Genomic DNA, 13,893 nt, shown 5'->3' with positions numbered 1-13,893 from the left:
TCCATCTCGTCTGGAGTTCCAGCACTGCCGCGCAAGCCCCTGGCTCTGGTCCCTACCATCGCCTCCTCCTCTCTCTCAGCCCAGGGATGGAGGGCCTGCTCCTGGACTTACACGGTCCCTGGTGATTCAGAACCTCTCCATCCCCTGGGGAACCGAGTTCCTGCATGAACTCTCCTTTGCTATCCCAGTTAACCTTTGGCTGATGTGTTGCAATTTCAAAGCCCAGTGACAACATCCTGTGGGGAGGTGCTGTCCCCTCTCCCGCTGGCCACAGGCTTTCCCTTCAGTACCTCCCGTGGCTTGGATCTGCCCGTTGCCAGCTCTTCTCAGCTCTGATTTCAGCAACATCTTTTTGTTTGTGGCTTGAACTTTCATATGGAGGAAGAAACTACGTCATGGAAAACTGCTCACACTGCCCATCCCTGCTCTGCCGAGAGCCAGCTGTTAAACACAGGCCAACACGCCCCTGGTGGAGATCAGGATTGAGCCAGTGCAGTGAACGCTTGTCTACTGACTGCTGACAGGGCAGAGGGCTTCTCTGTGGAGGTGGGTGTCCAGCCTTAGAGGAGAGCTGGCCCCACGTGAAGATGACTAGAGAGCCTGGCTAGCTTCTGTGTCCAGAGCAGGGCTGTGTTAGGGTGAGGGGAGGGAGGAACTCAGCTCAGGCACAAAATGTTAGGGGCATCAGGAACCTCAGTAATCAAGACAACTGGTATTTTTAACGCAATATTTTTAAAGGTCAAAATCAATGCCCCCAAGCTCTATATGAAGAAAATAACAACATTTTCAGGGAAGACAGGATTGAACACACAGTGATTGAGATCACACTGAGGTGAAGGTTAAGTCATGAGATATCCATCTTGGTCAGGTTTTGATCATTTTTTCACATGGACTCTTTTGTATTAATTTTGATTTTTTTTTTTAAATTCATGACTTACCACTTGGCAATGATTTCTTGGCTACAACACCAAAAGCACAGATGACCAAACAAAAAAAGATAAAGTTTATCAGAAGTAAAGGACATGATCAACAGATGAAAGAAACTAGGAGAATGGGAGAAACTATTTGCAACTTACATATCTGATAAGAGATTAATATCCAGAATATTTAAAGAGCTCCTAAAACTCAGTAACAAAACCCGAAACAACCATATGCGCATAGGGCTTAAACTTCTCTGCAAGAAGATACACAAGTGGTCAATAAGCACATGGAAAGATGCTCAACATCACTAAATATTAGAAAAATGTAAATCAAAACTGCATTGAACCACAAACTCATACCTGTGATGCTGCTGCTGCTGCTGCTGCTGCTGCTGCTGCTGCTAAGTCGCTTCAGTCATGTCCGACTCTGTGCAACCACAGAGATGGCAGCCCACCAGGCTCTGCTGTCCCTGGGATTCTCTAGGCAAGAACACTGGAGTGGGTTGCCATTTCCTTCTCCAACGCATGAAAGTGAAAAGTGAGAGTGAAGTCGCTCAGTCATGTCCCACTCTTAGTGACTGCATGGACTGCAGCCCACCAGACTCCTCCGTCCATGGGATTTTCCAGGCGAGAGTACTGGAGTGGGGTGCCATTGCGTTCTCTGCATGCATTACTAGTGGGGATATAACATAGTATGTTACCTTCTATGTAACAGCAGTTACAACTGCTGTGAAAGACAGTATGGAGGTTCCTCAAAAATTTGAAAATAGAACTGCCAGATGGCCCAGCAATTGCACTTCTGGGTGTTTAACTAAAAGAATTTAAAACAGGGACTCAAACAGATGTTTGTATGCTCAGCATTATTTATAAGAGCTACCACGTGAAGTAAGCCAGGTGTCCACTGATGCAGGAACAGATAATCAAAATGTGGTCTCTCACACAACGGAATACTATCCAGCCTTTTAAAAGGATGGAGATTCTAGCACAGGCTGCAGTGTGGATGAACCCTGAAGACACTATACTAAGCAGAATAAGCCAGTCACAAAGGGGCGAATACTGTGTGATTCCACTTCCGTGAGGTACCTGGAGGAGTTGAATGCATACACACAGACAGAAAGCAGAACGGAGGTCGCAAGGGGTGGGAGGAGCGGGGAACGGGGTTATAGTTTAGTTCCAGTTTTGCAAGATGAAAAGAGCTGGGCAGTGAATGATGCTGACAGCTGCACAACACTGTGAGTGTACCTAACGCCAGTGAACTGTACACACAAAAATGGCCAGGATGGCAAATTTCATGTTATGCGCATTTTGCCAAAACCTTTTCTTAATTAGGGGAAAAAAGCAAGGTGCAAACCAGTAAGCATAAAATTGGTTACTCATATTAAATGGAGGGAGGAGGGGACAAGACTCCAGTATTTTATTTGCATGGATATGCATTTTCAAAGCTCTGAAAAGATGCTTAAGAAACTAAAAATAAACTTCACTTTGCAGGGCTTGGGTGGGAACTGGGCAGATGGAAGGCAAGGTGGGTGTGACCTCTGTCAGGTAAGAGGTTCTAATTCTATATAAACAAGTCTCGGAAATTCCCAGGTGCTTATGGAAAAGCAGGAATCAAATTTGAAGGTTGCATAATGGCCATGTGGCTGCCTATGACTGCTAACTCTTTCTAGTGGGGTTTACCTTGACCTGCCATTGATCAGTGCCTTGTTATCTGTCTTATCTCACCTGAAACCCAGCATGAACCTCAGACCAACCAGCAGAGCATTTTCCTCTGGAAGCAGCCCAGATCTCTTGAGACCAAGGGGACCTGAGAGCAAGGCAAGCCTGAAGCCCCTGGGACCCTTCCCGCTGAGGGGAAGGTCCATCCTTCCCCTGGGCTTTCTGTCACTCCCATGGATGCTCTCTCATTGGTGATCTGGAAGGGCCAGGCCTGCTTGCCAAGCTCTCTGTGTTTCAGGAAGACTCAAGAATGCTAGGCACAGTCGGGGGACCTGAGGACGGATGCCTGTGGGCCAGGCTCCCCCTTCACCTCTCCTCCATGCTCCCCTGCTCAGGGAGTTCTGGCTCTGGGTCCATGCCTCGCCCTGCCCACCTCACCTTGGCCTGGGCCTCAGCCTGCCCCATTCCCATGCAGGCACCCTGCTCCTTAGTCCCATTCTGCAGTCAGATACGCATGGGTTTGAATTCTGGCTCTCCTGCTTACGATCTGTGTGACCCTGGGGGAGGTAGTTAACCTACCTGAACCTCCTGCCTAAAACAGGGACACTAAGAAAGTACCATGGACATGCATGGTCTCCTGCTGGGAGGCCATGGTCCACACTGGCTTCGGGCTCCGGCATGGTTCTGCCTCTTGAGCTGGCTGGTGGCCACACAGGACTTTGCTTTATAATTATTTCTTAAACTGGGCTTTGAATTGCATGCACTTTCCTATAGGTACGTTCTACCATACAGTTTCCCCTATTATACAGAGTGAAGTAAGCCAGAAAGAAAAACAGCAATACAGTCTGCTGCTGCTGCTGCTGCTGCTAAGTCACTTCAGTCGTGTCCGACTCTGTGCGACCCCATAGACGGCAGCCCACCAGGCTCCCCAGTCCCTGGGATTCTCCAGGCAAGAACACTGGAGTGGGTTGCCATTTCCTTCTCCAATGCATGAAAGTGAAAAGCGAAAGGGAAGTCACTCAGTTGTGTCCGACTCCTAATGACCCCATGGATTGCAGCCTACCAGGCTCCTCTGTCCATGGGATTTTCCAGGCAAGAGTACTGGAGTGGGGTGCCATTGCCTTCTGCAGCAATACAGTATACTAACTCATATATATGGAATTTGGAAAATGGTAATGATAACCCTGTATGCGAGACAGCAAAAGAGACACAGGTGTATAGAACAGTCTTTTGGACTCTGTGGGAGAGGGCGAGGCTGGGATGGTTTGGGAGAATGGCATTGAAACATGTATATTATCATATGTGAAACGAATCGCCAGTCCAGGTTCGATGCAGGATACAGGATGCTCAGGGCTGGTGCACTGGGATGACCCAGAGGGATGGTATGGGGAAGGAGGTGGGAGGGGGGTTCAGGATGGGGAACACGTGTACACCATGGCAGATTCACATCAATGTATGGCAAAAACCAATACAATACTATAAAGTAATTAGCCTCCAATTAAAATAAATAAATTTATATTTTTTAAAGAAGAATAAAAATATAAATAAAAAGTAAAGCTATAGAAACAATATCAGGTGCTGAATAAATGCTAGTTTAGTTACCCCTACCCCCATAACATTTCAGTTCTCATCTTTTTTAAAAATCCTTTGACTCTCAACTATCACAGATCTCTCTCCCTTTCCAGCCAAGCTCCTAAAATGGCTGATGTGAACCTGCCCCTCTGCTCCTCTCTCCCGCGGCCTTTCTCTGAGCTGCTGTGGGTGTCAGGCTGTGCCTGGACAGATCTGATCACTCACTTGGTTTCTGAGGGGCTGGGCCACCGCTGGCCATGTGGTCACGGGCAGGTGGGCGGGGGCTGGATCTCCTTCCCCACCTCAGGGAGCGCCCTTCCGACACTGGTCAACCTCGTCCCAGTGCACAAGGGCGCTGCCTGGGCACAGTCCCAGGTGTGAGGTTCTGTAAATGATCCAAAGCAATACCTTGCACCAGTGTTGCTGTTCAGTCGCTCAGTCATGTCCAAATCTCTGTGACCCCGTAGACTGCGGCACGCCAGGCTTCCTTGACCTTCACTATCTCCCTGAGTTTGTGCAAACTCATGTCTATTGAGTCAGTGATGCCATCCAACCATCTCATCCTTTGTCACCCCCTTCTCCTCCTGCCCTCAATCTTTCCCAGCATCAGGGTCTTTTCCAATAAGTAGGCTTTTCGCATCAGGTGGCCAAAGTATTGGAGCTTCAGCTTCAGCATCAGTCCTTCAAATGAATATTCAGGGTTGATTTCCTTTAGGATTGACTGGTTTGATCTCCTTGCTGTCCAAGGGACTCTCAAGAGTCTTCTCCAACACCTTAGTTCAAAGGCAAAAATTCTTCTGGGAGTAATTCATCCATTTGAGGAAATACACTGCTTTCCCAGCTCCATACCTGGAACCTCCATTCCAGAGCCAGGAGGAAAGCTCCAGAAAAAGAATTCTTATCCACCAATAACCCACTACACACCAGGATCTTCTCATACACCAGCCTATGCAATTCGTCTTCCAGTCCTACAAACTGGGCACTGTGATTGTCCACATTTTGCAGGCGAGGACATTGAGGCTCAGAGGAGGTGAGTAACTTGCAGTGGGTCACCTGTGTGGGAGGGTGGAGACAGGATTTGCAACCATGACTGCGTGTCTCCCTTGACCACACCTTTTCTGGGATCAAGCTTACCAGCATTTCTCCAAAATGTCCATGTGCCTGAGAGTTGCCTGGGTTCCTGTTAATTCTGACTCACAGGTTTGTGACCTCCGAGTCTGCATTTCTAACAAGCTCCCAGGGATGGTGCTGCAGCTGGTGGACCTCACTTTGAGTAGCAAGACAGGAGAACAGGCAGAATCAAGCATACATGTAACCCAGAGAGTCACTGGGGTTTCCCTGGTTTAAGGGTACATCAGCTAAACTGGTACTCTTGCTTGGAAGATCCCATGGATGGAGGAGCCTGGTGGGCTGCAGTCCATGGGGTCACTAAGAGTCAGACACGACTGAGCGACTTCCCTTTCACTTTTCACTTTCATGCATTGGAGAAGGAAATGGCAACCCACTCCAGTGTTCTTGCCTAGAGAATCCCAGGGACAGCAGAGCCTGGTGGGCTGCTGTCTATGGGGTCGCACAGAGTCGGACCTGACTGAAGCTACTCAGCAGCAGCAGCAGCAGCTAAAGTGGATGGGCTGAATGTTTGTGTCTCCCCAAGATTCATGTTGAATCCTAACCCAGGTTGTGATGGGATGAGGAGATGGGGCCTCTGGGAGGTGATTAGGTTAAGAGGGTGAGCCATCATAGAGGGGAATTAGTGTCCTTATAAAAGAGACCCCCCCGAGGGACCCCTTGCCTCCACCACATGAGGACACAGCGAGAAGACGGCCATCTATGAGCCAGCACCCAGTGAAAAGCCCTGGGTGGAGATTCTCAGCCTGCCCTTCCAGGATGCGCCTTTCCCACACTTTCTACTGATGCCCCGATCGGGTGTTTTTGTTCACAGACTAGTTCAGGGTTCAGGTTGCTCTCTGATCAGAGGTGAGGAACTGGTAGCCCCCGCTGTCTGTTTGATCTAAACTGAGGTTGCTGGGTTGCATCTACCCCCAATGTCATCTTTTCCGACCTAGTTATTTGTTCTCATTTCCCAGCAACAACCAGCATAGCTTTCCTCCTTCCTGCTTGTGAAATTAACTGCACAAAGAATGAGAAGTCAAGGTCTTTCATGTTTCTAGGTTCCTTAGCTACGATTTTTGCCATAAACTACTCCTGTAATAACTGGCTCAGCCAGCCTGACCCGATTTCCCCAATGCACAGTCCATACTTCTTGACAGATGCCTTCTGAGTCTTAACCACATGCAGAACTTGCTTCTTTCTTCCGGGGTTACCCAGCAGGAACGCTGGCGTGGCATCTTTGCAAATCTCTATTGTATGACACGGTGCTGGCACGGAGATGGAGGCCTTGGCTGCTTTGACAGCACATAGAATTCCTGAGCCTGCAGATACTCGACTGATCACTGTCTCCTCTTGTGTCCCATCACAAGCTGGGGACTTCGCTAAGCACAGGTTCAGAGCTGCCTGCCCCGGGATGCTGCTCCCCTGCACACGGCTCTGGTGCCTGCAAGCACAGGCTCTACCAGGGTTCCCACCAGTGAGACAAAAGGTCCAAGCGGCCGAGATTTGAAAATGCTGGGTCTTGACAACAGACCCCCCCCCAGGGTCCCCTAGACAGGGAAGAATTCTCATCCTTGGATCCATTGACCCACATAAGCACTACAGGACCTCGGGAGCAGGGAGATGAGGAGAGAGGTCAAAGGGGCCTGTTGAGATGAGGCCAAACACACCTGGCACCTCGGCGACATGACAGCATCCAGCCCCCTCTCTGGGAGCGCCACCAGCTTCATAGGCAATGTTGACTCTGGCAGGAGGAGAGGATGCTATCAGCTCACAAGGTCTGAGCCTCAAGGCAAGGGCAGAGAGGCTGATAAGCTAAGTGGGGCCTGGGAACTGCGCCAGGCACGGGCACACGACCTACTGTGCTTTGTTCTGGCCGACCACAGCTGGGGCTGTGGACGACTGTCCAGCTGTGGCCTGGTACCTGGGGCAGAGTGGCGGGGGGAGGGGGAAGATGGCCAGCCTAGCCCCCCAGATGTGCCCCCTAATGTGAGTTGTCTGCATTTTCCTCCGAATGTATACATGAGGATCCCTCACATTGTGATTCTTTACCCTTTGTGTTGGAGAGGGACCCTTTGAGAATCTGATGAAAGCCAGCACCTTCTACTCTGAAAAATGTAGCATTTATGTGCAGCTGAGAGTTTGTTTTTTAATCCCTATTTAATCAATCCCTGGGTCAGGAAGATCCCCCAGAGGAGGGCATGGCAAACCACTCCAGGATTCTTACCTGAAGAATCCCATAGACAGAGGAGCCTGGTGGGCTACGGTCCATGGGATCACAAAGAGTCAGACACGACTGAGTGACTAACACTTTGACTTTCACTTGAGTCACTCACACTCACACTCAAACCCTGACTGAAGGGGTTCAGGGAGCATCTGGGGGTGGCGCACTCAGGGAGGGCATGACAGCTCTGCACCCTCCCCACGCCCTGCCTCGTGTGTCTCCTCCACCTGGCTGATCCTCCTTAGGTGTTTTATCAGGTTATCGCCTAAAGGCCTCCCCGTCCTGGATGGTGCCAAGCATGCCGTCGTACAGGTCCCAGACTCTGGGGACAGACCTGGAGGACTTCGCCTGGGCTCCCTCTCCTTTTCCTGGATGTTCCCGTCTCTTGCCCACATGCCCCAATCCCAGCCCTTCGTCACCTGCCTCACCTCCTGCTGCAGGGCTCTCCCCGGTCCAGATCCCTCAGACTGGTGGTGGCTGGGTTCTCCTAAGACCCACAGTCCCCTTCATACGGGGTTCCTCAGCTGTGCCTGCAGCTCAGGCTCTGCACTATGCCAGCTGCTACAGGACGTGGGAGGGGGTTTATCCCCCTTGTCTAAGGGATCCTGGTGCCTTGATTCCTGCAGCATTAAAGGTAAGTCAGGTGTTTCCAGGCAGTGGAGTTGGACAGAGTATCAGCAGAAGGCCAAAGCGTTCCTTGTAGATCAGCTGGTGAAGAATATGCCTGCAATGCAGGAGACCCTGGTTCAATTCCTAGATCAGGAAGATCTCCTAGAGAAGGGATAGGCTACCCACTCCAGTATTCACAGGCTTCCCAGGCACAGATGATAAAGAATCCACCTGCAATGCTGGAGATCTGGGTTTCATCCCTGGGTTGGGAAGATCTCCTGGAGAAGGGCATGGCAACCCACTCCCACTCCAGTGTTCTTGCCTGGAGAATCCCCATGGACAAAGGAGCCCGGCAGATTGCAGTCCATGGGGTCGCAAAGAGTTGGACACGACTGAGCAACAAAGCACACAAAGGTGAAAACGCTCAGTGAGCAGCAACCGGATCGACAGGTTTCCAGATGGCTGCATGGGTGAGAGCCCAGCAACCTGTCACCAAAGCAGGAAGAAACACATCCCGTTTCCGGGTCTCTGCTGCACCTGGCTTCAAGCAGGGGTGAGCTTCCGGGGCTCTGAATGTGTCCTTTTCATCCTGCCTGTGTCAGGTTCCAGGAAAGGAGAAAGCGAAATGCCATTCTTGGGTCTTTCCCTCAGAGTTCTCCTGGCTTCATGGGGAGGCAGGTGAGCATCCAGACTTCACGAGAACTAATAACAGGGCACCTGTTCTGCCACAGGCACTGTTTTTTTCCCCCCTTTAATTAATCGATTAATCTAGCTGTGCTACATTTTAGCTGCAGCACACGGGATCTTCATTTGAGGCATCGGGGATCTGGTGCCCTGACCAGAGATGGACAGTCCCCTGCACTGGGAACGTGGAGTCTTAGCCACTGGACCACTAGAGAAGTCCCAGGCGCATTATTTTCAGCAAATGCTTTTATCTGTGCGAGGTTTCCCTAATAGCTCAGTTGGTAAAGAGTCCACCTGCAGTGCAGGAGACCCTGGTTCGATTCCTGGGTCAGAAGGGATAGGCTGCCCGCTCCAGTATTCTTGGGCTTCCCTTGTGCTGCAGCCAGCACAGCACGTAGGGACCGAGAGTGGTTGACGCAGTTTGAGGGGAAAACAAAACAAAACAAAACTAGAGACAGAATTAAAGTTTTAAAGATAGGACCAGGGGACTCAAGACCTCTTGGATCAAGAGCCCTGTTCCTCAGAGCCACATCACTTTTATTTAGTGTCTTGGTAAGCGGAGAGTATCTGTTGTGCTAAAATGAAGTCAGCCTCCTGTGTCCCCAGTCACGTCTCCCATTTTATTGATTCAGTTCAGTTCAGTAGCTCAGTTGTGTCTAACTCTTTGTGATCCCATGGACTGCAGCACGCCAGGCCTCCCTGTCCATCACCACCTCTGGAGTTGACTCAAGCTCATGTCCATTGAGTTGGTGATGCCATCCAACCATCTCATCTTCTGTCATGCCCTTCTCCTGCCTTCAATCTTTCCCAGCATCAGGGTCCTTTCAAATGAGTCAGTTCTTCACATCAGGTGGCTAAAGTATTGTAGTTTCAGCTTCAACATCAGTGCTTCCAAGGAACATGCGGGACTGATTTCCTTTAGGATGGACTGGTTGGATCTCTTTGCAGTCCAAGGGACTCTCAAGAGTCTTCTCTAATACCACAGTTCAAAAGTATCAATTCTTTGGCACTCAGCTTTCTTTAGTCCAACTCTCACATCTATACATGACTACTGGAAAAACCATAGCTTTAACTAGACGGAACTTTGCTGGCAAAGTACTGTCGCTGCTTTTTAATATGCTGTCTAGGCTGATCATAACTTTTCTTCCAAGGAGCAAGTGTCTTTTAATTTCATGGCTGCAGTCACCATCTGCAGTGATTTTCAGTTCAGTTCAGTTCAGTTGCCCAGTCGTGTCCGATTCTTTGCGACCCCATGAATCGCAGAATGCCAGCCCTCTCTGTCCATTACCAACGCCCGGAGTTCACTCAGACTCGCGTCCATTGAGTCAGTGATGCCATCCAACCATCTCATCCTCTGTCGTCCCCTTCTCCTCCTGTCCCCAGTCCCTCCCAGCATCTGAGTCTTTTCCAATGAGTCAACTCTTCGCATGAGGTGGCCAAAGTACTGGAGTTTCAGCTTTAGAGAAATCCCAGAGCTGATCTCCTTCAGAATGTGCCAGGGTCCAGCCCCAGTGGATCCAGGGTGATTCGAAGGTGGGGATGGCATCGGCGTCTTTGGAAAAATACATATTTAATTACAGATATAGAGAGATTAGAAACGGATAGTGTAGTAGGAGATAAGTGTAGAAAAAGAGGCTGAATAACTTGGTCTACATGGAATAGCATCCATGCGGTCTACATGGAATAGCATCCATGCTCCAGATGGGAATTCGGCCAGAAAAACGAGGAGCAAGAAAGAACGACATGGGGGAATCAGTCTTCCCGGAAACTGATCCGATTTGTTTATTTTTGGGTTTGCTTATATACCTTTTGTTACATATAGGGATGAATACAGAGTCATGGGGCGGGGGGGGGGGGGGGGGCGCGGTCAGCAGTCCTGACCTTTATCAAAATCAGGTGCTTTACATAAAAAGGTCTTAGGGATTTTATGATCCTTTCTTTCTGATAACCAAAAAACTTATTTCTTCCAAAGGTGTTTTTTCTTAAACCAGACACCACCCTCCAAATAAAGTTACATTCCTATAGGGTGAGGGTGTAGTGAGTTACAATCAAGAAAGGAATTTATTTAACCCAAGGTTAACATGATTAATCTTAAAGGTTAATACTTATTTCTCCTATATGCTAGTTATATTCATTATAAGGGCAGGAACATGGAGATTTAGCAGCAAACATCAGCCCAACAAATGAAAATCCTTTCACCAATGTTCCCCTTAAGATCTATTTAGTCTTAAGATAGTGATAAAGTTACATTTTCACATAGCAAGGACACAGTGATTTATAACAAAGCACAGTGATCTATTATAAAAGAGAAAATCCATTAACTCAAAAAGTCTAGTATTGCTAACCTTAAAAACTACTATATTTCCTTTTCTATATTCCAAATACATTAATTAATATATTCCCAGGTGCCTAAGGATATGGAGGCCTGGCAGCAATCATTGACTCAACAAGAAAAGGTCCTATGCTAATTAAGACTCTCAAAATACTCCAAAACTCTCTGTGCAGTTTATGGTTGAGAGGTAGTAAACAATCACATGCGTAGTGGCAGGAGTATGGATAATCCTGTCACACAAGCTAGTCTGCCAGCAGAGAGGTTTGACCTGAGACATCCTTGTCCCACCCAGAGCAGGGAATTAGCAGCAATTATTGACACAACAAATGAAAAACCCTTCACCAATATAATTCCTAACCAACCCACTATACTAATAATTTCTAACTCCCCAAAAGAATTTGCCTTTAGTTAAGTCTAAAACATCTCGTGCCTCTCAGGTTGGGAGGCTGTAAACAATCACATGTGGCCGGAAGAACCTATACAGGTGGGCTAGATAAACTTCAGAGGAGTCCGTAAGCTGAAACACTCTTGTCACGCCCAGGAATTTGTATTGCCTTGGAGCTGCACGTTTACTCCTTCTCTGAGAGAAACGGTTACGGGGGAGAGCCCCCCGTAAAGTCAGAGGTGTAGGTGAGAGGATAAAACAGACTCTGGTTTTGGGGTTAGATTCTCAGGAACAGGGGGTTTCCTGAGGCTTGATCACGACTTTGCGTATGCCAAGCCTCCTTCCTCATGACCTTTGCCATGGGTGGAGTTCCTCACGCTGGCCCCCAGCAAGAATGGACTGGTTGGATCTCCTTGCAGTCCAAGGGACTCTCAAGAGTCTTCTCCAACACCACAGTTCAAAAGCCTCAATTCTTCGGCGCTCAGCTTTCTTCACAGTCCAACTTTCACATCCATACATGACCACTGGAAAAACCATAGCCTTGACTAGATGGACCTTTGTTGGCAAAGTAATGTCTCTGCTTTTCAACATGCTATCTAGGTTGGTCATAACTTTTCTTCCAAGGAGTAAGCGTCTTTTAATTTCATGGCTGCAGTCACCATCTGCAGTGATTTTGGAGCCCCCCAAAATAAAGTCAGCCACTGTTTCCACTGTTTCCCCATCTATTTCCCATGAAGTGATGGGACCAGATGCCATGATCTTCGTTTTCTGAATGTTGAGCTTTAAGCCAACTTTTTCACTCTCCACTTTCAATTTCATCAAGAAGCTTTTTAGTGGCTCTTCACTTTCTGCCATAAGGGTGGTGTCATCTGCATGTCTGAGGTTATTGATATTTCTCCTGGCAATCTTGATTCCAGCTTGTGTTTCATCCAGTCCGGCATTTCTCATGATGTACTCTGCATAGACGTTAAGTAAGCAGGGTGACAATATTCAGCCTTGACAATATACTCCTTTCCTGATTTGGAACCAGTCTGTTGTTCCATGTCCAGTTCTAACTCTTGCTTCTTGAACTGCACACAGATTTTGCAGGAGGCAGGTCGGGTGGTCTGGTTTCCCGTCTCTTGAAGAGTTTTCCACAGTTTGCTGTCATCCACACAGTCAAAGGCTTTGGCAGAGTCAATAAAGCAGAAGTAGAGGTTTTTCTGGAACACTCTTGCTTTCTCAATGATGCAACGGATGTTGGCAATTTGATCTCTGGTTATTGATTACTCTAAACTATCTTTGTTATTTTCTTGTACAAGGGCTATCACCTAGCTGGAGGTCATAGACCCGCATATGCCTTGGGAAAACATCTTAATGTGTGCACAAGCAGTGTTATGAACTTGTGCTGACCCAGCGTTCCAAGGTCCACACTATGTTTTTCTTTAGCTTAGCAGGGAATGACAACCCCAACTGATCAACCCAATGTGCTTTTATCTGGGTTATGCTGTATTGCTATTATTTTGCTTTTATTCTTTTCCCATGGTGATTTTCTCATGGCTTAGCCAGAGCAACAGGAGGCTGACTATTAACCCCTGTACCCTTGTGGCTCACCTGGTAAAGAATCCACCTGCAATGTGGGAGACCTGGGTTCAATCCCTGGTTTGGAAGATCCCCTGGAGAAGGGAATGGCTACCCACTCCAGTACTCTGGGCTGGAAAATTCCATGGACTGTACAGTCCATGGGGTTGCAAAGAGTTGGACATGACTGAGCAACTTTCACTTTTCACTTTATCTGTGCATATGAGTATTCCATTGTTCTATTAACCTAGGAAAGGCCTTCCCTGGTGGCTCAGTGATTAAAAAAACAAAAAAATCTGCCTGCAATGCAGGAGACACAGTTTCCATCCCTGGGTCAGGAAGATCCCCTGGAATAGGAAATGGCAACCCACTCCAGTATTTTTGTCTGGGAGATCCCATGGACCGGATGGAGGAGCCTGGTGGGCTACAGTCCACGGTGTTGCAAAAGAGTCACAACTTAACAACAGTAACCCAGGAACTTCTGAAAGAGTACCTTGGATCAGGAAAAAAAAGATAGTAATTATGCACCCAACTTTTAAGTGAAAAGGGGGAGAAATGCTAAAATCAGTGTTTTAAAATTTCTACTGGGGATATGAGAGGTATAAGGGATATATGTTTTAAATTATGAAGTCAATCTGGGTTCCCTGATATTTGTTGTGAAAAATGATATTAAATAGCAAAACAGAAACACTCACTGAGTATTATTATTATTATTATTTATCAATGCAAAGAAATCTTCCCAGGGAGTTGTAAACCATCTTTAAACAGAAGTGTTGAAAACAGTTTGCATACAATTATACAAAATTCAGTATGAACAGGGACATTTTTTTAATCTTTTACT

Source organism: Ovis aries, chromosome 2 (assembly GCF_016772045.2).
Source record: "Ovis aries strain OAR_USU_Benz2616 breed Rambouillet chromosome 2, ARS-UI_Ramb_v3.0, whole genome shotgun sequence".
Classification (NCBI taxonomy): Eukaryota; Metazoa; Chordata; class Mammalia; order Artiodactyla; family Bovidae; genus Ovis; species Ovis aries.
This window is presented reverse-complemented; position numbering follows the sequence as displayed.